Source organism: Sturnira hondurensis, unplaced genomic scaffold, assembly GCF_014824575.4.
Source record: "Sturnira hondurensis isolate 20B ecotype Veracruz unplaced genomic scaffold, ASM1482457v3 Scaffold0019216, whole genome shotgun sequence".
NCBI classification, from domain to species: Eukaryota; Metazoa; Chordata; class Mammalia; order Chiroptera; family Phyllostomidae; genus Sturnira; species Sturnira hondurensis.
Window position 1 is genome coordinate 6,015,167 of NW_028091847.1, and position 23,950 is coordinate 6,039,116.

Sequence of the window (23,950 nt, forward strand, 5' to 3'; positions counted from 1 at the left end):
TGTCGTGCTTCTCACCCTTGACGCTAGAAGCGTCCCTCTCTGATGTCCTGAATGGGCGTCACTTTCTTCTTTTTCTGTGTGCCTGGAAGCTGAGGGAACAGAGAACAGTTCTCTGACTGTCTTGGGCAGTTACTGAACCCCTTTATTTTTCCATTGCCTCAACAGCTTGCCAATGCCCTGAGGTCAATGTAAAGATTAAACCAGTGGCTGTGAGAGGGCTTTGAGAAACATAGTGTACTCACAAACATAGTGCATTCTTTTTTTGAACCATGTTTGGCTTTCTTTCTTTCTTTCTTTTTTTTTTAAGCAGTCCTGGGCAACTGAAAAGTTTCTAAGAGGGAGGCAGAGGAAGTTTTCTTGAGTCCTCAGTGAGGTCTGGGGCTCACTGGGAGTCCACCCTGACCCCAGACCTGGCCTGTGACAGCACATTCATTGCCCTGCCACCAGAAGCCTGTTTAGAGCTTGTAGGTTGCAGCAGGGCTGACTGATGAAGGGCCGTGCAGGGCCACAGCAGAGTCAAGAGGTGAGCAGACAAGGCAAAAGGGGAATGTAAGAACAAGTGAGGGGAAAACGAAGGAATCAGACATCAGTGGGTGGGTGGGTGGGTAGGTAACAGAGAAGCAGGTCAGGGGTGAGGGAGAGAGACGAAACAGGGGTGACCATACTGGACAGTGAAGGCACCGCTGGCTGCTGCTCCTGCCTTTCCACAACCTGCACTTCCCAGGTAAGGGCTCTGGGATGGAGGCCATGCGTGCCACAACCTCGTCACAGCCCTGCTCTCAACTCTCTGGCTACCTTGCCAGATTAGTTAACAGGGGAGGCGGGGTGTGAAAAGCCTGGGAGGGTCTCCAAGGTGATCTGACCTTGACCATGACGGATCTCCTGGAGGCCTTGGGCAAGGAGGTGGCCAGGAGAGCCAGGATCGGGCCTGCAAACAGAGGGCCCTCAGTGAGTGTGCCAGCCTGTAAATTGTCCTTTTGTTTTGCAGGCTTTACCGAACACGGTTTTATTTCATGTGACTGTGCTATTTCAGGAGGAGTAAATATTGCCGGCGGTCTGTTTAAAAAGGCCAATGACCTGAAATGTTTTTTTCCCCCCTTTTCTTTTCCACTTGAATTATCTCCAAGAGACAGGCCCGCCCAAGCAACGTGAGGTTTTAATGTGTTGGCTTTTAGTTCTAACTTTCCCTTTTCATCTCGTGATATGCTGCGCTGCCGTACAAAAGAGAGGAAAGATACGGGGACAGACACACAAAGAGCTGACCTAGGCCCAAGGAAAGAGGGGGAAATGTCCAGGGTGCAACCCGGAAGAGGGCAGGGAGCCGCGGGCTCCCTGCTGCCTTCCCTGCTTCCGGAGCTGGTGTTTGACCTATAATTATAGCCTCTTTTCTCTGATTTCCTCTGTGAAAATAGCAACATTCAAACGGAGCAGAGACCAGGAAAAAAGCACTACATAAAAGATCAGGAATTTATAAATACAGTTAAAATTATAGGATTGTTACCCCCATGGTTTAGTTCTCTGAAGAGTGGGCTGGGGAAGGGGGAGCGGAATTCTGGAAACTTGCCTCAGGTCCCAAAATATCCAGGTGTGCCTCCGTGAGGGCCCAGTCAAGGAGAAAGTCACTAGAGGGTTATTTTTCCCTCCCCCACTGGATGTCAATCATTGAAACAAAAGGATGTCCCTCTCCAGGCACATCCCACCCTCGGGATTTTTATTTTGACTCCTTAAAGATTCTCACTCATGGGCCCTGGCTGGCGTAGCTCAGTGGATTGAGCGCGGGCCTGCAAACCAGACAATCGAGGTTCGATTCCCAGTCAGGGCACATGCCTGGGTTGCAAACCGGTTCCTTGCAGGCTAACTACCAGCAGGGGATGCACAAAAGGCAACTATACATTGATGTTTCTCTCCCTCTCTCCTTCCCCTCTAAAAATAAATAAATAAATAAAATCTTTAAAAAAAAAAAGATTCTCACTCACCATTTAATTGTTCAGTCTCTTCTCTTCAAACTCATTACCTCTAAGGAGGGGGTAGAGGATATCCTTCTCCCAGCGAATACCTCCTAGTCTTCTGGGACCTGCTTTTCCTCCTGGACAAACAATGTGTTCATGTTGCAAGTGTCATGTTCTTACATGGCCCAGCATACTGGCCCTCCCATGGGTTTTCTTTCTTTTCTTTTTTTAAAAAAGATTTTTATATCATCTATTTTTAGAGAGAGGGAAAGGGAGGGAGAAAGTGAAGGAGAAAAACATCAATGTGAGAAACATCGATTGGTTGCTTCTGACACATCCCGAAATGGGGACCTGGCCCACAACCCAGGCACATGCCCTGACCAGAAATTGAACCGGCAACCTTTTGGTTTGGGAAACAACACCCAACCCACTGAGCCACACCAGTCAGGGATCCCATGGGATTTCTTAACTTGGGACAAGTGAAGGATCGTCCAAAAAGTTCATCTCTGGTGAGGGAGACTGTCAGATAAAAATATAGGCATGGAAAGTGGGGTCGGCCTGTCACAGTGGAAGAAACTGAAGCAACCATGTGGGACAAAGAGAGGTGAGAGGCAGAGACAAGGGCCTGGCACTGAAGTCCTTGATTCTCATGGTTCCTGAGGCCTAGCTCCTACCCCTGGCCTGTGCTTTGCCTGGATACTCAACCTTCCCTTGAAGTCGATGAGCTAATACATTTCTTCTTTTGCCTAAACTAGTTCAAGTGGCATTTCTGGTGTGTGCAACGAAACCTCTCCACTAGTACAATAGTGCTCATGCCAAGAATTCTCTAGGGAGGTTGACAAAGCAACATTATCAGTGCAGCTTCTCAAATTTGGCTTCATGAAGGGTAAGGAGCAATGTTTTGTAAAGCTGACCTTGAATTACTGTCACTACCCTGCTCTCCAGAAAGACAGGTGTTCGGGAGAAGAGTGGAAAAATTCCCAAGCAGCATTTATGACCCAACTACTGAAGAAGCGAAAGGAGTCTGGGGAACAGACTCGTGGCCTGGCCTCTGCCTTCATGTGAATCCCACGAGTTTTCCAGATAGGCGATTTCTAGAAGAGAGTGCAAAGATTATCTTCCCATCACCCATTACAAGGTCTTAACTCTCACTGTCGGAGCTCCAGTAAGTGTAAATCCAGCTTCCACGTACGCTTCTCAGTAGAGCTGAAGAGTGACCAACCATCGTCAACATAACAGCCTTCCCTGTGCTTAGAGCTGCCGTGTAAATGACTCCAGTGCCCTCTGTGTCAAGTGTAATGACCTGGCATGATGGGGCAGAAAATGCCCTGGACTTGGGGTCCAAGGACCTGGATCCCAGCTGAGGTTTTTCTACCAAGTCCTTAGAAGACTGGCTAAGCCTCTCGGCCCAGTGTCCCCATCTGCTAAACCAGGAATCGGGCTAGAGGATCGCTAGAATCCCTCTCGGCTCTCACATGCCATCAGTCAAAGGAGAGTTCCTGGCTTCGAATCATTCCCCCCAGTGAAAACTGTTTCCTTTCCACCAAAAGCAGGAAGGACAAAGGGGAAATAGAACAAGGGATTCAGACACTTTTTCTCCTTCATATTTAAGGTGAAATGATTCTTCTTACAGAATTAAGCTTATTTCTAACACACCACTAGCTTTTTAAAATAACACGTTTATTATATAACAAGTAGATGTTTATTACAGAAAATATAATTAAGGCAAGGAAAGAACTTAATCTGTACTCCTTCCTGTCAAAGATAGCCTCTATCAACAGTTTCTGTATGTAAATGAATTTTTTCCCTATATAGACCTGTGTATTTTTTCTTATGAAAATAGAATCAGAATACCCATTTTGTCTTTCAGATTGTTCTTGACATATAACAACATACAGAAAATGTCTTTATGTTAATAAACATACTTATAGAGCATTGATTTTAATGGTATCTGGTAATCTGTTGTTTAGGCGCACCTGAATGTACTTAACCAATCCCTTATGGCTGGACAGCTGGATAGTTTTATTTTTCGTTATTAAAAACAATCTTAGAAACATACATATGTATACATGCAGCCACACCCCTTCCTCGTGGGCTCATGTATTAGTCACATTCTTGCGGGTGGCAGGGAGCTACCTGATTTCTCTGTACCACAGGACCGCTCACCACTCTGGTCACAGCTGGACTGGCATCCTCTCCTCCCCAAACGCAGCCCTCTGTAGGCAGGTCCAAAGCCTACGAGGGGTCTGGCAGGAGACCTCTGCCCTGAGAGGGATTCTCTTCCTAGGGCGTGCCCAACAAGCTAAGCAGATTCTCCCTGAGGGGGTTGAAGGCATACGAGCAGACCCGGCATGCGCGGCAGGCAGGATGAACACCATGAACCGAAGTAACCAGTGGGTTCTCTACCATCTGAGAGAGGAAGGAGCCCAACCCTCACCCTCCCTGGATCTCGGCAGTTTGCCCAGGAAGGCCCTGGTGTGGTCTCTGCAGCTGGGGAGGCTGGGTTTGGATCCTGCTCTGTAGCTTCTTACCTGTGTGATCCTAAGCTCATGCCTTAGCTTCTCTGTTCCTGAGTTTCCCCACTGAAGATAAAAACAGCAAGGCCTACTACAACGGGCTGCTGTGGAGACGAAATAAAATAATAGGTATAAAGGCCTTTAGAAGGTGCCTAATACACGTGGTTGAGATTATTATGTCTCTGCTAGTAGGGTTTGCTCTTCCTAGAATTTCAGGAATCTGGAGTCTTACAGGTTGCTGGTATCTGCAAGGACAAGCTGATGACTTCAGATATCCTTCTATTATTAGTTTACTCTTTAAGGACTTCTGTTTCTTCCACCAGATTCATGACCTCCAGGGCAAGGGCTACCTCAGGTCCCATTATGCCCTCCACAGTGCCTTGTGCAGGCTGAGTGCCTAATACATGATTGATTCCACAGGTTGGAGCAAGAGTATTTTCCATGCAGCCCAGCACAGCCAGTTTGGACCAGCACAGTGGTCAGCTGGGCCAGCAGCCCGGCTCCCCCGCCCCCACCACCGCCTTTCTGAAGCAGCTCTCCCTGGATGGCAGTGCACCAGCAGCCGTCCCCGGCCAGTGGGAGCTTAGCGCTGTGTGCAGAGTGAATTCTTGGGGCTGGAAGTTGTTATATTCTGTTTCAGTTTGCAGGCTTTGCAAAACATCCCCACGAAAGCTAACCCAGAGCCTCCTCTGGCATGTGCCTGAGTTGACCAAAGGTATGGGGGACGATTTGTTTTGGGGACTCCCCACTCCAGGAAGGCAGCATACTCTGCTTTTTAAAAATGGCTCTAAATGCAAGCCAAATCACCTCTCTGGGGTGTCCCTCATGCCTTCCACTAGAGCCCTGGACAAGAAATGGAAGGAAGGAAGTGAAAGGTGTTGGTCCTTCTCACCCCCTCAGTCTCCTCTGACCTCCCCTGCCACACTAGCTGGGCCCCAAAGCCTGGGCCTTAAATGCCTGATGGCTGAGCAGCTCCTGCAGCCCCAGCGTCATACTGGCTGCAAAGAGGCTCAGCCAAGCAGGACAACTAGTGAGGGAGGAGTTCCAGAGGTGCAGCTGCAAGTTTTGTACTAAAGGTGCCAGGGAACAGGGATCCTTTTATTTATTTATTTATTTATTTATTTTTCTCTATGCTGGGAATACACTGGGTGCATTATATAATAATAATAACAATAATATTAACAGCCAATACATAGCACATACCTCCTGCCAATTACTATTCCCAGCATTTCATACATGTTAACTAGTTTAGTCATTATCCCAAATCCGTGGAATTGGTAATATTACCTCCATTTTACAGATGAGGAAACTGAGACACAGAAATAAAGTAACTTGCTATGGTCCCACTAAGTAGCACACCTGGACATGCATCTAAGCCCTACTCGAAAGCTTTTCAATGAACATTTATGTATGATAATGTGTGCGTGTGCACATTTAATTCTCACAGTAACTCTGTCATAGCTTATAGATTCATGTGGACACGTTTTATGGCTAAGAATACAAGCTCAGAGAGGTTAAATATGTTCAACTCACATAATTAACCAGTGGTGAATTTCATGCCTGGACTGTCTGGCTCCATGACATGTTGACACAGAAAGGAGATGGAAAAGGACAGGAGAATGTTGAGTGCGCTCGGGGATGTGCAAATCGGGTCTGTTGGAGGTAGCACCAGGCACAGTAAAGGAGCCAGACCTCTGGTTCCTCCTCCTTTGTTACTTTCAAACCACAACAATTCGCCAGATTGGTCAGCGGATTCAAGTCTCATAGCAGCATGCCTTTTAAATAGGTGAACCCAGCAGAGCTGGGGAAAAAATGGCTCTAAATGCAGCCAAATCTCCAAATGGAAAAATATCAAAGCTGTTCTCACCCTCCCTTCTTACTTTCCAAGCCATCTAGTTTTTTTCCTTTTCTCTTCTCTCTGCTGAGTTCCCCACCCCTCCTCCCACTTCAAACAGTCTTCAGCTCAAAACAGTTAAGATTCTAGATTCACGAAACTGGAAGGAAGCTTAGAGATGATCTAACGCTTCTTGTCAGGGCTGCTTAAAGCAACAGTTATGTCTTATTGTACGTTTAAAACTTTTCTCCCAGACTGAGAAAGAAGACTCGCCCCTTGTTAATGGAACTGAGTGACCAGCTAGTAGAAGAGCTTTTTCAGACACTTAAAGAAAAGATGGCTTTGCCTGCCGACCCCCAACCACCACCAACAGCAAGACCCTCACTGGGCTAAGTCACAGGGTCTGCCCCATTTTTCCCCAACCCTGAAGGAGCTCTTGGAAGGGTCACCAGAAATATAGAAATAAATAGGACTATTAAGAAACTCAAAGACACATAAGGATAACACCAGGAGTCTGTGTTAACAGATACCTGTGAGGAGTTTTATGTGAGCACTCAAACCAGAATCTAACTGTCAGTGCCTGCAAGTGTCCAGAAACCTCACCAAGGAGGAGACCCGGGGAAGGAACTGAGACGCAGAGAAACTGCAGGCCTGGGAAGCAGCTGGGTTTGTCAGCTGAATGCAGGCAATCTGGCTTTGCAATCTGACTTTCCTATTTCTAGCTGTGGAACTACCACCAGTGACACATGTTGGCATTCTCAGACTCAATTTTCATTGCACAGTAGATTAGGTGATTCCCCGCACTAAAAAGGAAATGAATGATGACTATAAAACCGAGTTAGACTTTACACAGTCTTCTTCATCATCGTCACCATCATCACTGAACACCGATTGATTACCAGTTCCTTTTAGACCGAGTGGGGATGAGGTCCAATGTAGTGGAGGCTCTGCTGACCTGAGCATCTCTGGTCCCATCCCCACTGGGGCTATGTTTCCAGCTGTGGCAATGCTGAGGCCTAAACTCCCAGGGGAGCGATCTGACACCAACAGGCATATCAGGAGACCAATAATCTCCTCCCACACAAGTTGTTTCTCAACAGAAGCTAACAGCTAACAGTTTAATGGTTGCTAAGTCTCAGGCCCTCCAATGAGAGCTACAGACACATTATCCAATGAATTGGGTACATCATATCCCCACTTTACAGATGGGGAAACTATCAGAGATTAGGTTACCTGGGCAAGTTCTCCCACTGAATTATGAACTCCATGAAAGGAAGGACTGCCTTCTTCAGATGTAGAACAGTGCTAGGCACAGGGATGATGTTCAATAAAAAAATTCTAGAATGGATGAAAGATAGTTTGAAGGAAAGAGAACTATATTCTCCAGAAAGATTCCCCAGGCTAACTAAAAGAGCTGTGATAACCCATGACTCTTAACCATTCCTTCTCCATGTATTTGCCTATTGATTGCTTCCGTGGGGAAGTGTCTTACTACTCTGTGGGTGTCCAAGGCTTGGGTGCTAATTTTGGAACACTTGTGAATCCTGGGCCCGGAGTCTTGAAAAGCCTGGTGAGTCATTCACCCCATACACAGCACCCTACACACTGGCTTGTCAGAATAAGCCAGGAGAAGTCACCATCTCATCATCTGCTCCCATTGTCTCCTTTTGTAATACCTTCTTGAAATGATGAAGGACATTCTGCAGAGGGTGGAGGTCAGAGTAACAACAGGCTTCTGTACACTCCTGGGCTTGGCAAGCCTGCAGATTGTACAGGTTCTCCCGGAAACCTCCCTTCCCACTGGAACAGCTCGTCCCTCCCCCCAGGATGTCCGTGTGAAGCTGGGAGTGGTCCCAGCTTCTTCACTGTAGGCAATCTCTGCAGCAGCCTCTCTGTGCCATTCCAGGCAGTTAAGTAACACAACCTGTCACCAAGAGACCGTTAGCTTCTTTAACAAAGGACAGAGAAAGGTTTAAAATACCAGCGCTCCTGAGAGAGGAAATGCGTTGATTTAAAGTCACACAAAACAGCAAAATGCTGATGGCAGACCTTTCTGGGGCAGAAAGAAAGCAGAGTTCAGGGGGATGAAACAGAGGTGGACGTGTGTAAATTATATAACTGTCTAATCACTACGGTGTACACCTGAAATAATGTAATATTGTGTGTCCATTGTAACTTAAACATTAAAAAAGAAACAGAGGCGGAAGTGGCTTGGCACCTATCACGGATTATTTGGCCCTTAAAATACAACCTACCAACTCTCATTCCTATTCTGTGCTATTCAGCCTCCTTGGCTTGTCCGCGGTAGATGGCTACATCCTTGCTTCCAAGCCTTTCAGCTGGGAGAAAAGAGGAAAGCCAGACTAGGTCAGGTGTTACCGGTGAACAACACCACCATCAAGTTCTGATAAGAGTAGTGATGATGCTAGAGGTTAAAGTGAGATTGTCTTTCTCGCCTCGGATTTTGACTTTCATAATTTCCACCATCGCCTTTATTGTAGAGAACTGAGAGTGGAGGGTATTTGGGTGTGTGAAGGTGCTCCGATTGGATAAGCAGCCACATGAACGTTCCAAACACCAATTCCTCCACCAAAGTGCCCCCTTGTTTCATTCCCCCTGGCCAAGCTGGATAATGCAGGAATAAGAACAGAGAGAGGAGCAGGGCTTTTAAAAATAGATCTGACTTAGTCGTCTTTAAATAGCCAAGGATTATGATAGGAGAGAGGGCTACTTTGGGTCTCCAGTTAGACAAAATGGCTTTAATGGACTTGATTGAAGGAATTTGACTTTGCCGAGTGGGAACTTCTGAGAGATAAGAAAGCTGCTGAGCAAGAGAAGGTCCTTGTCTGCCGCGGAATGGGTTCTCAGTTGGCTGAGATGGTCACTGCAATCCAGCCCACCCTGACATGGAGAGAGTAAATCCTTCCTACTCCAAGTGTGGTTCCCAGCCCAGCAGCACTGGCTTCACCTGAGAAGCTGCACCTGTTAAAGCTGCAGACTCTGACCCCGCCCTTGACCTACGGATAAGAATCTCCCCTCAATGAAACTCTCAGGTGAAATGCGTGTGCCTAACAGACTGAGAAGTGACCTAACAACTGGGCTAAATGACCTTTTCATGTTCCCCCTACTTGAGGATTTGAGAAGCAGTGTGGCCACTGTGCAGAGTCGAGGACCTGGCTGCTAAGGATGGCTGAGGCACGCTAGTGTTCCCCTGACAAGCCACAGCCTTCTACCCGTCTGTATTTATAGGACACATTTCTCCACAACCTCAAGGGGACGGCAGCTGCGGTTTCTCTGAACACACCAGGCTCCCTATGGCAAACTCCTGGAAGCCCACACAGCTTGGGAGTCTGCTGTGTATTCAGAGGGACTGCAGCTACAATGCCCTTGACGTAGGCCTCTCTCAGGCCCATCAGGGACTCCCAGAGCAAGGAGCAAGGCGGGCGGTCCAGTGGTTTGTGTAGATCCTGGCTCTCCTCTCCATCGTGGGAACCACCTGCCTACCTCCCCATTCATTCAGCTGGGGCTACAGATGGCCGGCAGCGCACACCATCTCATCTGCTGAAGAATCATAAGGCAACTCATACATTTATTTTCCCTAGAAGGTCTTGTGAAAGTCATTGCATAAATTACTCATAAACAACCAATGAGAAAAAGAACAGCAAAATCTCATGTGGAGAGTGGGAGGGGCTCAAAATATGGCCAACAATCACCTGACTAGGAGGACCTAGTTCATGGACACACACAGGGAGCATGTCCATCCCGTTGCTGATATCAACCACTCATCTGTTTGGGCTGCTATAAAAAATTCCATAGACTGGGTAACTTAAACAACAGGTGTTTATTTCCTTATGGTTTTGGAGGCTAGGAAGTCCGAGACCAAGATGCTGGCATATTCAGTTCTTGCTGAGGTCTCCTTTTCAGGCTTATACATAGTCGCCTTCTCATTGTCTTTTTTTTTTTTTATAATGGGTAATTCTTTTTTTTTTAATGTTCTTTATTTATTTATTTATTTATTTATTTATTTTTTAGAGGGGAAGGAGAGAGGGAGAGAAACATCAATGTATGGTTGCCTTTTGTGCCTCCCATGCTGGTAGTTAGCCTGCAAGGAACCGGCCTGCAACCCAGGTATGTGCCCTGACTGGGAATCGAACCGCGATTGTCTGGTTCGCAGGCCCGCGCTCAATCCACTGAGCTACGCCAGCCAGGGCCTCATTGTCTTTTTATATGGTCTTTCCGCAGGGTGTGCACATGGAGAGGGAAAAAGAGACAGGCACTCTGGTGCCTTTTTCCTCTTCTTATTAGGGCACTAATCCCATAATGGGGCCCCATTATCATGATTTCATTTAAGCCTAATTACCTCCCTAGGCCCCACCTCCGAATGCCAACATGTTGGGGGATAAAACTTCAATGCATGAATTTTAAAAGGATGCAGACATTGAATCTATAACCATGACCAAGGTAAGAGATTTCAGAAAGCCCATTTTCTTTTTTTAAAATATTTTATGTATTTATTTTCAGAGAGAGGGGAAGGGAAGGAAAGAAGGAGAGAAATATCAATGTGTGGTTGCCTCTCATGTGTCCCCCACTGGGAACTGGCCTGCACCCCAGGCATGTGCCCTGACTGGGAATCGAACCACAAAGAAAGCCCATTTTCTAATCAGTATTTTTGCCTTAAATCATATGTTCTTGGCTAGTACTGCTGTTTTTTTAAACACACTAAGACTATGCCAATGAGAGAAAGGGACACGTTTTTAATGATGCATCTTCATAACCAGTAGAGCTGTAGAAATGCAGCTCAAGGGTCTCCACTCTCTCTGTCTCACCACTGCTGAGGGGCTGAGGTCCAGTGGTCAGATCAAAGGTGAGCCCCACTGAGGGTGTGTTCCTAGTAAGGAGGGCAGTGGAGATCAGGGGCTCTAGAGTCGGGACGCTCTGGCTTCCGATGTGATTCTATGGCTTTTTTCTTATGGCCTCCCCAAACTTTGATTTCCCCATCTATAAAATGGAAGGAATTGTGATACCTTCTATCATTACATATCATTTATAGTCATATGAATGACTGCCACAGATAGACACAATATACAGTGGCTATTACTATTTCTGTAGTTGATATGATTGGTCATGAAACTTAGGTCTTTTGGGCTCACATGTGCTCTTTCTACTCTTAGGCTGAAACTTCCAAGAAACAGGAATTAAGTTTCCCCTGGAAGACTCCCTCCCATTTTCCTGAGATTGTAAAAGGCCTGCTGCTTCCTGTGTCTTGTGCAGCAGCCCATGCAGGGCCCTGTCTTGTTGGGCATCAGAATTATTGTGATGCCTGACTACTGGCTGAAAGAACTCCTCCCAAGTCCTGAGCTCTCGGTAAGACTTGCAACACACGTTAGGCCTTGCTTTTTAGGAAGCCAGGAATCCTCCTCCACCTCTCCAGTCCTCACTGCCCTGTGCTGGTGAACATTGATCTTCATTCACACCTTTTTGCACCTGCCCCCTTGTCCTTATACAACTCTTCAGCCCTGAGCACGTATCATACATTGGCCTTCAAGGGTGATCTTTCTTTCATTTTAGCTTTCATTTCCTGGGGTCAGCCAGCTGAGAAGGCACCTTGGAACACACCCAGTATTTCATGGATGGGTCACTTGTACTTTCCCAGAGTAGAAGCAGGCATCATTTCTACCCTGCCCATGTGGTCCCAACCATACTCAATAACAACAAAATCTGTTGTCATCCATCCCTGGAAAACCCACATCCTCTAAGTCCTTTGCCCCAATTTCTTTGTCCAGTGTTCATAAACCACATAAATGGCTTGACCTGCTGGGAAAGGCCTTGGGCCCTTCTCCCCAAACCCACCTCCCTGATCAATCACCCAGTTATCTCTTCCAGGAAGTTTCCTGCCTTCTCTCACAAGCCAAGCTGGGTTAAGGGCCTCCCCACTGAACTCACCTTTATAATTACCCATTGTATGGGAATGATCTGTGTCTCTCTGCCTCCCCCACAAAACCAAGTTCAAGGAGGGCTGGGGTCATGTTATTCATCTCTGTATTCCCAGCACTTAACACTGTCTAGTAAGTGCCAAAGCATGCAATAAATGTTGAAGAGAGAGAGGGAGAAAGAAGGAAGGAAGGGAGGGAGGGAGGGAGGAAGGAAGGAAGGAAGGAAGGAAAAGAAAGAATGACAGCTGTAGGAAGAAGGAAATAATGAGAAAAGGCTAGATCTAATTATGTAGAACTACCAATGGCCCTGAACAGTGAAGCTAAAACCCATCCTTCTCTATATTTAATCTTGCCAATTTTCTCTCCATGTTATTAATGTAAAAATAGAATGAGTTTATAGACTCATTAAAACTGTTGGCTAAGTAATCCTGATGGGCCCTGGAGGCCCGGGCCATCAACAAGCCCTCTAAGGTACTCTATTGACAGCAGGATAGAAAACCATCACCAAACACAAACACTGAACTTGTTCCTGGTCACAGGTGCACAGTCCATTCAAAGGTCAAGGTCAGTCACTCTTCTTGTGTACATGTGCCTTCCACAGCTAACAAGCGTTTCCACACACATACGGGAAAAGGAGAGAGGGACCAGAAAGCTCTCGGGAGTTCGCTCGTGGTCACAATCACCTTATAGGTACCTCCACAAATGGAGAGGAATAGGATCCCAGACAGTTAAACAGAAAAACAAAACAGCCAGATAATCAAGAGAAATATCCACGTGTGTACATATACACATCCACTCAATAGTTGAACTTTCCTAATAATGTTTTGCTCAGATTAATAATTAAATGGCCTTGTGTGCTTTGAATGGAAGCCAGCAGCTCAGCAGCTCAGCAGCAGCTCAGCAGCTCAGCAAGGAGAGACCACAGGGAAGCACATCAATGCGGTCAGCCTGGGATGAAAACTAGCTAGTCTGCCATGCAGATAATCTGGGGGTTCTTACCTTCACTCCCTATATCTTCTTTGCCTTTAAAAAAATAAATTTATTTTTATTGAGGTAACAATGGCCAGTAACATATAAATTTCAGGTGTACATTATAATTTGATACCTATATAGTCTATTGCGTCCTCATCACTAAAAGTCTAGTTTCCATATAATTGACACCCTTATTCATTTTGCTCTCCCACCACCCCCCTTGTCTCTCTATAACCACCATTCTGTTGTCTGTATCTATGAGCTTGTCTTTGTCTTTTGTTGGTTCATTCATTGCTTTTTTGTTTTATATTCTACATATGAGTGAAATCATACAGTTGTTGTCCTTTTCTGTCTGACTTATTTCACTTGGCACAAAACTCTCATGTCACAAATGTTGTCTGCCTTTGTTTTCACTCGAAATTATAGAGATGGATTAAATACAAGATACGGAGACTGTATCAAACTTCGGTCATACTGTTCAAACTTCGGTCTTCCAGCCAATTCAGTCATTGTTCTCTCTCCACCACATAGAAGTAATTTTTTGACCCTAGAGCCTGAGCCCGACTTGGTTGGTTGTATATGGAGGACAGCTCCTCCTGGCTTTGAGAGCCAATCCCCAGGTGTCCTCTCCGTCCAGCAGAGCACGCCCCTTACAGACACCACGGCATTTCTCCTAAGGAAGAGTGTACATTCCCCAGGCCTTACTCTGTGGTCAGGAACTTCATCACTGACAGTGGAAATGGTGTGGGAGTTACCTTCCAGGGTATTGGGAAGATGAATGTGGCTGTAGGAAAACATAATCTACTCTAGACTACTTTTTTAATGCTTTCAAATATTAATCTTGTCTCTTGAAAAGGAGGGAGAGATTAAAGCTAGCAGAGGATATGAGGGGAGCCAACTAGCACTCAGGCGAGGAAGACAGGAAATAGGGAAAAGGAGCACGAGAAGGAAGACGGTCACAGAAGGAAATCCTCCTCCCCAAAGCCAAGGAGGATGATAGCAGAACCTCCCTGAAGGCAGGCACAGACCGGAAGTGGAAGCAGGGGTCTACCCTTTGACCTTCCCACCCTCCTCTTTCTTTCTCCTTCCCTCCCCGACTCCTCTTCTCCATCCTCTTTTATTGGCCATTTGCATGTCGGGTGCTCTGCAGGTGGTGGGAAGATGAAGACAGTAAGAGTCCCTAACCTCAAGTTATTAAGCCAACAGTTCATGTTGCTGATTTCAGTAACAACGTGGTTCTCAAAATTTCTTCACACCCATGGCTCTAGATGAAGAGACAACAAAGAGATGGAACACCAAATTCAATGTAAGAATTTTGATTGGACAGTGTTTGACAAAAAGTCTGTTAGAAGACATTGGGGAAATTGTAGGAAAATTTTATACTGAGTAGGAATTAGGTAATGTAGATCATTGTCATTCATTTTCTTGAGCATAATAGATTATTGTGGGTATGTTGGAAAATGTCACTTTTCAACAGATGCGTGTCAAAGTATTTAGGGGTCATATCTGTATCTTACTTCGAAATGGTTCTGGAAAATATGTACAGCAAAATTTAAATGACTGTATAATCTGGGAGAGGGAGTTGAGTGTCCATGGTGCTATACTTTCAACGTCTCTCTACACATTGGAATGTTTTCATAATAAAATAAATTGAAAACCTCTCCACTTGCAAGCTGTTATGCTAAGGCCTGGTAAAATAAAGCTGTCAATCAGCCAACAAGTAATCACAACGAACAGTTATCACACGATAGGCAGTTCTGAGCGATAACTCGAGTTTTCCCCTTTAGTCCTCACAGCACCAGGCATTATGGGCTTTCCTTTACAGAGAGGGGACCCGAGCCCTGGCCAGTGAAGTACCTGCGCCACGCCACACAGCTTCTACCTGTCAGGGCCAGGTCCCCACCTGGCTCTGATCGGGTTCTAGACTACCCACTTTTAACTGCTGTCCTCGACCTCCAGGCTCCCCGCAGAAACACCTTGAAATGCCACGTCTGGTTGAAGTAATAGTGACAGATGTCATTAATCCATCAATCATTATAAGGGCCTTTTGTCCTTTGATAGGGAAAAGGTCTCCAGGGGTGGCCAGGGGGGAAGAGGCCGTAGGTTGTGGGGAGCAGGGAGGGTTGGACAGAGCAAGAGAAACTGGAGAAGAGAAACTGTTTGCGGGCCAATGGAAGCTGTCAGGCTAGTATTTTTGCCTGAAGCAGCAAACAAAATATTTTCTGTTTAGTAAAACAGTTGCTACAATAAACACTGCCCCACGTCACTGGTGAAAGCTGGAAAGGCACCACCACAGCTGAAACGTACTCGTGTGAGGGTACGTGCTTCCCAGAGGGTTTCCTAAGCAAGGTCTCGTTATGTCTAAGGTTCCTATTTCTGACCCACCACCGTTCAGGTCAGCAGTGCAATTTAAGAGAATAGGTGGAGCTGGGTTGAGCCATCCCCACCCTCCTACCCCTATAGGACCTGAGCCAGAGAGAGCGGAGGGCAGGGTGTGCCCGGCCAGTTGGCCTCTATAGGAATTTCAACCATGACCTCAACCTGACTTGCCCTCTGCTCCTGTCTCCCGACTAACCAGCCAGGGCTCATGACAAAGCCACAGTTCCACAGCCAGCCTGGCAGACCCACCACTGACACACGGCCAAGTTCTGGTTTGCTCTTGGTGTATGAAATACGTAAGAGTTGGAGAAATCATGTAAAAAGTCAGGAGGATGTAAACATTCCGAGTACCAGTCTCCCAGGGATTGGGTAGTAGAACAAGAGTCACTTTTTTTGGTGCCCTTTTCATACGACCCAGCTTTTCCTGAGAAAAAGCTACCTCTGAAACTTCCACCCAGTGGGCTGTTCTGAGGAACTCAGGACTGACTGTCTAGCCAGCGGGGTGAAGGGTCCCTTTGCACAGAATTTGGGGACTGCTCCTGGGAAGTTTTTTTTTTTTTTAAACAAACACAATCATGCCAGTTTGATTTCAACAGTACTTTGAGAAAACTCACACGTTATAAAACTCACAGACCTTCCCTTAGCCACGGAGCAGGGGCGGCACACTCTGAAGCAGCCCTCAGAAGACACAAAGCTGATGTCAACTCTGAGGATTCCTGTGAAGAAGAATGAACAATCTCAAAGTGAAAGGGGAAAGGAATGGCGCAAGGGAACAATGCATTTCTTAAAACAAAGGGCTTTGACAGGGCATTTTCCCCTAAAGATCCCCCTACACCCAAACAGCACTCCTGCCTCGGACCCGTCTCGCACACCATGCAGATGTGAGCATCCAGGAGCTGCTCGGATTTCCCTGCTTGGAAGCCTCGGTGCCCCCCACCCCCTGCAACTTCCCCCGACCCCTCCGCCATCGCCCCCAGCACTGGTCCCCTTCCTCTGGCTTCTCTGAGCTCCGAGACTCCCTTCTCCCAGTGATCTTTCTAATGTTAAGAATGAAGCTACCCATCTCCTGCCTAAAACCTGCGGCTGGCTCCCCTACCCCCTGCATGATAAAAATGCACACTATATATTTGGCACGTGAGGCCTTCACGATCTTTCTCCTGCCCCTCATCCCAGACTCATATGCTGGCATGCTTCACATGCATCCTTTGTGCCAGTCACACACACTTCATATGTGGTAACTGTCTTTCATATGTGGCAACTGTCATATGTGGCAACTGCCCATGCCTTGTCGCGGGCTGCTCCCTGGTCTGGAATGCTGTTCCTCTGAGTCCACAGAGTAAACTGAGGTTTCAAGACTCTGTTCAAATGTTATGTCCTCAGTGGAGCCCATCCAGAAATACTTTCTCCCTCCCTCACTCCCCACACCTCCCCCACAACACACCACACACACACACACACACACACACACACACACACACGTGTACATGCACTCCATACCTCCCCAGCCACGCAAACATCACATGTTTTTCCAGGGCTCTGCTCCATCCCCTGCTCACACTTCTGCTTCCCCCACAGACTGGGGGGGCAGAGCCCAGGCAGCGCTCGTGTTTGCCTGACTGGGTGTTAGCACAGTCCCGGCCCCCATGGGGATTCCATAGTGTGGAAGGAACCTAGACCCTCCCCAACCAGCAGTGCCGGGCTCCCGTTCTGCCTTTCCCAAGTCTCACTGGACGCCTGACAGGAGACATTGCTGCCACCTAATCCCCGAAGTCTGTGTCCTTTATTGTCTGTAAACTGGCACTCGTTTCTTCCTGAACTCTTTGGTATTTTCTAGAATTTTAAAAATGTATTCTACTAGTAGAGAAGCCACACCTTTTACTCCCTTTCTCTCCCCACCAGACTTTGGCTTTGTGTAGGAGACATGATCGATTAATTAATTTATCTACTGGTCCTTGAAGAGATCAACAAGATATAGAAATCTCTTAGTTTATAGAGAAAATTTAGCCTAAAGGCTGACTCCATCTATCCCTCACTCAGAAGCCCAGAGTCTCACTAAGAGGAATGAATCCTGTGTGTTGGGAAGTGGCAGGGGAGCCGTGGACTAATAGGATGAAAGGTCTTGGCCCTGTGTCCTCGCCACTTTCTGTACCATGCGTCTGCCTTCTGTACCATGTGGCCTCCTCCTGTACCATGTGTCCTCCTCCTGCTTGGCCCCTCCCCAGGCTGGGCTCCATTTCCCTTCCCACAGCCAAAGAATTCAGAGGCATTCCCAGATTCCTACACAAGTCCTCTCTGGTTTTCTGGGAGTAACCCTTTCGGGGTCCAGTTCCCTGCTGTTCCGATAGCATGTCATCAACAGGACTCGTAGCTCCAACATACCATGGCTGTGACCCGAAGTCAGGGGAGGGGACACACGGCTTCTTTCAAAGCGACCTGGGAGAATTTCTGAAATGCAGATCAGTGGAAGGAAAAGGTTATGGAGAAAAACTCTCCCTTGGCCTCCACCTGCCGCTTCTTTTTTTGTGATCAGCTTCCTGAAGAGTCCAGTTATTTGGGGGCCTTTGGCCAGGGTGGTGGCACCCTAGACAGTGTTTCTGGGCTGCTGGCTGGAATGGCATCAAAATGGCCTCAGGGTCGGAGCACGCTAATGGAAAAGCAGCTGGTGTCTCTATCACTCCCCCTCCACCTCATGGGATGAACCTGGTTCTTCTTCCCACTGCCATTTGCCACACACTACCTCTCAAAGACCTTGGTAGTGGGACAATAATGTATTTGTTGAAGGGAAAGAGTCTGGTTTCAATGTCAGACTGACATTGGTAGGGCTCCCACAGACTCTCCTGCCCTAACCTTTGCATCTGGGGCTGGAATGGTGATGAGATGGGAATCCAAATCCACGGAGCTGCCCAAGTCCAGGGATGGCCGGGAGTGAAGGCCAGGAGGGCAAGGCTGGGGGCCAGTCACTGAAGAGGTGGGCACACACAGGCCTAGACCAGCCTGAGAAAGTCAATGGGACATAATTATGCTTAACAAGGGTGGGGCCCATCTAGTCCAAGATTCTGGGAGCCTTTCCGAGGGAATGAGCAGGCAGCTGACTGTATCTTGGGGTTTCAACAGCAGGTATTGAAACGCAAGCTGTGGTGTCCAGATTCAAGGGCAGGAAATAAAATGTTGCCTCTTAGAGTAGGAAAGCTGCATTATGGGGTAGGGGCTTGGTCTTAACAGAGTATTACAAGGCAGATCGGTAACAGTGAGTCAGGATACTGAAGTCAAGCCATGCTTACCAGCTGCAACACTGCCTTGTTGATGGGCAACAGGCTGAGGGCATCTCCTCCTCCCCGCACCTGCAGCCAGGCCTGGCGGGCCCCAGACGTGGGCAGGACTGACTTCAGCTGGAGCTCTCCTCATGCTAGACAATCAGCCCTTGGAGACAAGGACCCTGTCCACTAACTCTTCACCCAGTAAGTGCCTGACATCTCATAGGGCTCCATGCATTAAGTGGGCGACCATCGTGTAAGTTTTGGGGGAGCAGCTTCCTTCCGGGACCACCCCTGACAGAGACTCATCTGGGTCCCTCAAGCTCCAGCCTCTGGATCTGTTTTAACAGAAATCGATAATGTTTGCTATGTGCCAACCAATACCAACTAATTTAATCCTCAAACAACTCTAGGCAGACACTTTAATTAGCCTGTTTTATAGACGAGGAAACTGAAGCACAGACCGGTCAAGTGGCTTAACCGAGGTTACACAAGGCAACGAGGGAGCAGCAGGGTGTGAAGGCGGGCGTTCTGGCTCCAGAGCCCAGGGCGACGTGAAGGCTAGAGCACCCAGACCCATCGCAGTCCATAAGCGATGTGGCGTTGATCCCCGTGACTGTCCAGAAGCCATTCACCACCCCTAGGTACCTGCAGTCTGACATGCTGGTAGTAGCCACCAGATGCAGAAACAATTCCCCCTGCCTTTGAAGGTCTCTCAAATGCAAGTGAGACACAGCTGGCAACGCGTCGCCTTGTAGAAAAACTCCCTGAGGCCTTCTGGACTCTGCCACCTATGAAAGGGCTTCATGTGACTATGCAGTCACACGGGTACCTGTTCTCAGAAGAACCCCACACTTGGTTTAATGCTCTTCTGGTGCCGTCTTGAAATTCCTAATTATTTTGGAACAAGGGCTGTGGGGTTTTCCTTCTGCACTGAGCCCTGAAAATTATGTAGCTGGTTCTGCCGGTGCTGATTTGTCGTCCATCAGATTCATCCTCATTTCTTTTCTCCTGCCCACAGAAATCACTCTTACAATCTCAGTCAATTCTTGTCATTCTTAGGTGTTAGGAGGATGGGTCAACTAGAGTATGGGTCAACTCTAGTTCTTATGAATCTCTTATTCATGTTCCCCCTGAAGCCAATTCAGGATTTCTTTTTCATGAGATCTGAGGACTCTGATACTCTGTCCGCCCCTCCCACCCTCTGTCCACAGAGATCTTCTCCTCTCCCCGTTTCCTGCTGACTCCCGGGGTGAGATGAAGGCAGTGAGGCTGACGTGGGTTGTCAACAGAAAGAAGCTTCAACTAAAAGACAGCACCATCGTGTTAAAAGATACCATAAGCAATATAAACATCGTAAGGGTTTTTATATGAGCAAAAATGGATTCGAATCAGGCGGTGCCAAACCGGACGTGACTAGGAGCGCTGCTCTGACTGGGACCAGGGAAAGGCGCGTGGAGACTTGCAGATGCAAAGAAAGAGAATTATTTGATTGACTACAGCTTAAAGCCTAGTTGGCTCTTCGAGACTGCTTGTCCTTAGCATTTTGAGTTCATAACCTTGAGACATTTATAGGTTTCGAGTTCTGTTTACAAGGGCCACCATGACATTAGAGTCACCTCAGTCTTCGGGCCTTCCTGATGAATTAAGTTAACAGCAGTCTAGGTTAAAAGAAATTTAAGAAACATATCAACTAAAGTACTGTGTGGACTTTGTTTAGATTCTGATTCCAATAAACCGATTGTAAAAAGGTATGTTTTAGATAATCAGAAAATGCTGATTCCAATAAACCGATTGTAAAAAGGTATGTTTTAGATAATCAGAAAATGCTGAATATGAACTGGGTGTGAAATGATATTGAGGAATTATGCTTTATTTTTTTGAGTATGAAAAAGGTATTGCGGTTAGGTATGAAAATGCCCTTATTTCTTTCAGAGACACACACTGAGGGATTTAGGAGTGTTATGACATGCTATCTGGGATTTGCTTTAAAATGCTTTAGAAAAAAGAAAGACAGGGTTGGAGAAGAAGAGCAATGAAATAGGCACAGCGAAGTACTGATGCCTGCTGACGTTGGTGATGGCATCTCTCGTACTCTTTGTGTATGTTCGGAAGTTTTCATAATAAATAATTAAAAGTGAGAAAGAGGAAAAGAGAGAGAGCACGCACACATCCTGACCACAACGTTTCCTGAAGGGTAGAAGCAGATGTTTACTGCTGTTCGCTTCCAATGGCTTAGAGGAGTCTGGTCTCTTGATGAGCTGTTTTTTATACATGGACAGCACTAGACGCTGAGGTCTCCTCTGAATCATGATCTTCTCGAGCCGTTTCGGTGATAGTGGGAATGGTTCCTCTGTGCTCAATAGCTTATGAGAACACCAAGGTAATGGGAGCTACAGAGGAGCAAACTCATGACCTTGACTTATTAATGTCCTTCCGTAATTTCATCGCTTCCAAATCCTGTTCCTTCTCTGGACCTAATTCAAGTGTTGTATCCTAGGTGAAGCCTTCTGTAACTGCCTGGCTTATCCTGATTTCTTCTTCCCTCTCTCCCACAGCAATTACAGTCCGTCACCTGATATTTAACTACTCGGCCCTGAGTTGTTTTTGACTGACTTTGTGCAACCCATCTTTATTTCCCCGGCGGATTGCAGTTTCCTGTGCATCCTACTCTGACAGAGATCAGAGTACTCTGAACAGGTCTATTCCATGCTAAGCACATTGTAGGCCATTCGTTCCTGTGTGCATTCGTTTATTCCTCCAATACTGAGCACCTGCTCTATGCTAGGCATGGAGCTAGAGCTGGGGATTCAGCCTTGAATGAGACTGACCCTGTCTGTGCCCTGGCGCTCTCTCTGTTCAGACAGGGAGGTGACGTTAAACAAAATAACTTCCTAACAAAGCAAATCGTAGTAATGGGGTGGATATTGTAAAAGCCTCACGTATGGTGCTGTAGAATAGGAGACTGGCCTGGTCTAAAGAGTCAGGAAAGGCTCCCCCAAGGAAGTGACTTTAGGAAGGGGCTTGAAGGAAATGGAATAATTAGCCTGGCAAGGAGGTGGGAGGAGCATTCCAGGCAGAGCAAACAGCGTGGAAAAAGCCTCCTGGGGGAAGGAGTTTGGCATTCCAGAAGGACTCCAGTTTTACTGACATGCAGAGGCCATGACTGAAAATAAGAAAACTATAATTGAGATGAATTTTGAAGCCCTTTGGAAGCTGGGTCCTGTTCATTATCAGAGATAGATTGTTGCAGTAATCACCTTCAATTTTTTCTTTCCTCTCTGCATGCCTGCGCGCTTTATAATGTGATTTTGCCCCTCTTCCCAACAAGCAGCAAAATCCGGTTCTCTGTTGAATCTGGACTTGGCCTTTGGTGAACGAGACAGTAGCAAATGTGGCACAAGCAGAAGCTGTCACTGGTGAGTACCATTTGCCACCATGGGAACAATTTCTGGTCCTGCCTCCTTGAGGATGAGAAGAACTGCATGGAAAAAGGCTCTTGCCAGTCCCTTTATTCTGGCATTCTACTCGAGGCCTGAGGAATGTGAGTGAGGCCAGCCCAGACCATCCAGCCCCAACCCAACCAGCCCAGACCAGAAAAACCACCCAACCAACCCACAAAATCATGAACTAGAATGATTGTTATCTTAAGTCACTAGGCTTTGAAGTAGTTTGTTATGAAAAGCTAACTGACACATCATATTTGTATCTTACACACTCTTATCATCTGCCTCCTGTGTTTAAGGTATTTGTTAGGCACTAGGGTTACAATAATAAGTAAAAACTCAAGGTTATAATCTAGTTAGGGAGATGTTTTACCTGTATAAAGATCGGCAACATAGAAGTTCAAAGTGATAAATGCTTGGTGAGTTCTACCCATAGTGCTGTGGGAATCGGGAGGAAGAAGTGACGCCCCAAGGCTTTCAGCAGGTTCCCAGGGTGCCTTGTCCCCGAGCAGCACTGATAGATAAGCCCTACAAGGAAGGCAAAATGGCAGGCGTGCTGAGTCTTCCCGAGGCTGGGGCGAGGATTTCGCTACAAAGGAGGGTGGAGACAAGAGCATCCACACACTGAAAGAAAAAGGGAAGAAACGGCAGGGCCGCAGCTTCAGCTCCCAGGGGTCTTAAGCACGGATGTGTGAGGATTGCCACAGCGTAGAGCAGGATGGAGATGAACCCGGGCCGCAATGCCCTGTTGAAGGCGGGCTTCTCTTTGTCACTGAAGTCCATGAGGAAGCCACCAAAGAAGACATCCATTACACATTGGCAGAGTATGGGAAATAAAAAGACATCCACCTATACCTGGACAGGTATACAGGGGAACTGATGGGGGGTACACTCTAGTCGAGTATGAAACATACAAGGAGGTCCAGGCTGCTCTAGGGGGATTTGATAAGACAAATTTGATAAGACAGATCAATGTCCAGGATTTGATGAGACAGCTGATCAGCGTGGACTGGTGTTTTGTTCAGGGTCCACCCCAGGTTAAGAGGAGGCGTGGCCAAAGATGCACAGGAGTCCAGACTGGAGGCTTGGCTCCCAGGTCCTCTGTGGATGAGGTCTGTTCTCCAGAGACTCCATTTGACTAGGCAGCCTGGGAGAAATAGGGCTGGGGGGGAACTCACTGTTCATAATTAATCTCTTACCCCTATTGCTTAATGTTTTGGTTTTTCTTTTTTTTTTAATTATTTTTTAAAGATTTTATGTATTTACTTTTAGAGACAGGACAAGGGAGGGAGAAAGGGAGAGAAATGTCAATGTGTGGTTGCCTGTTGTGTGCCCCCCACCGACTGGGGACGTGGCTCACAACCCAGGTGTATGGCCTGACTGGGAATTGAACCAGTGACCCATTGGTTCATAGGCCAGTTCTCAAGCCACTGAGCCATACCAGCCAGGGCTGGTTTTTCTCTCTTTTTTTTTTTTTTAGTTATGAATGTCTCATTTTTGTTTTCTAATAACTAAAAAACAAATAAATAAATAAATTTATTAATTTTAAAAAAGGAGTGATCCCCTAAGCAGAGAAAATTTCTGCAGGATCTGGAACTTCAACTTGGTCTTGAAGGCACTGATTTCATCTAAGGTGGCTGGAGACACACTGGGGGAGGATCTCCACA

At 46.9% G+C, this 23,950-nt stretch overlaps 1 pseudogene; it reads left to right on the forward strand.

Annotated features, from left to right (window-relative positions):
- The first annotated feature begins 22,827 nt into the window (after window positions 1–22,827).
- Window positions 22,828–23,425, forward strand: LOC118974173 (RNA-binding protein 8A-like; annotated as a pseudogene).
- Window positions 23,426–23,950: the final 525 nt, after the last annotated feature.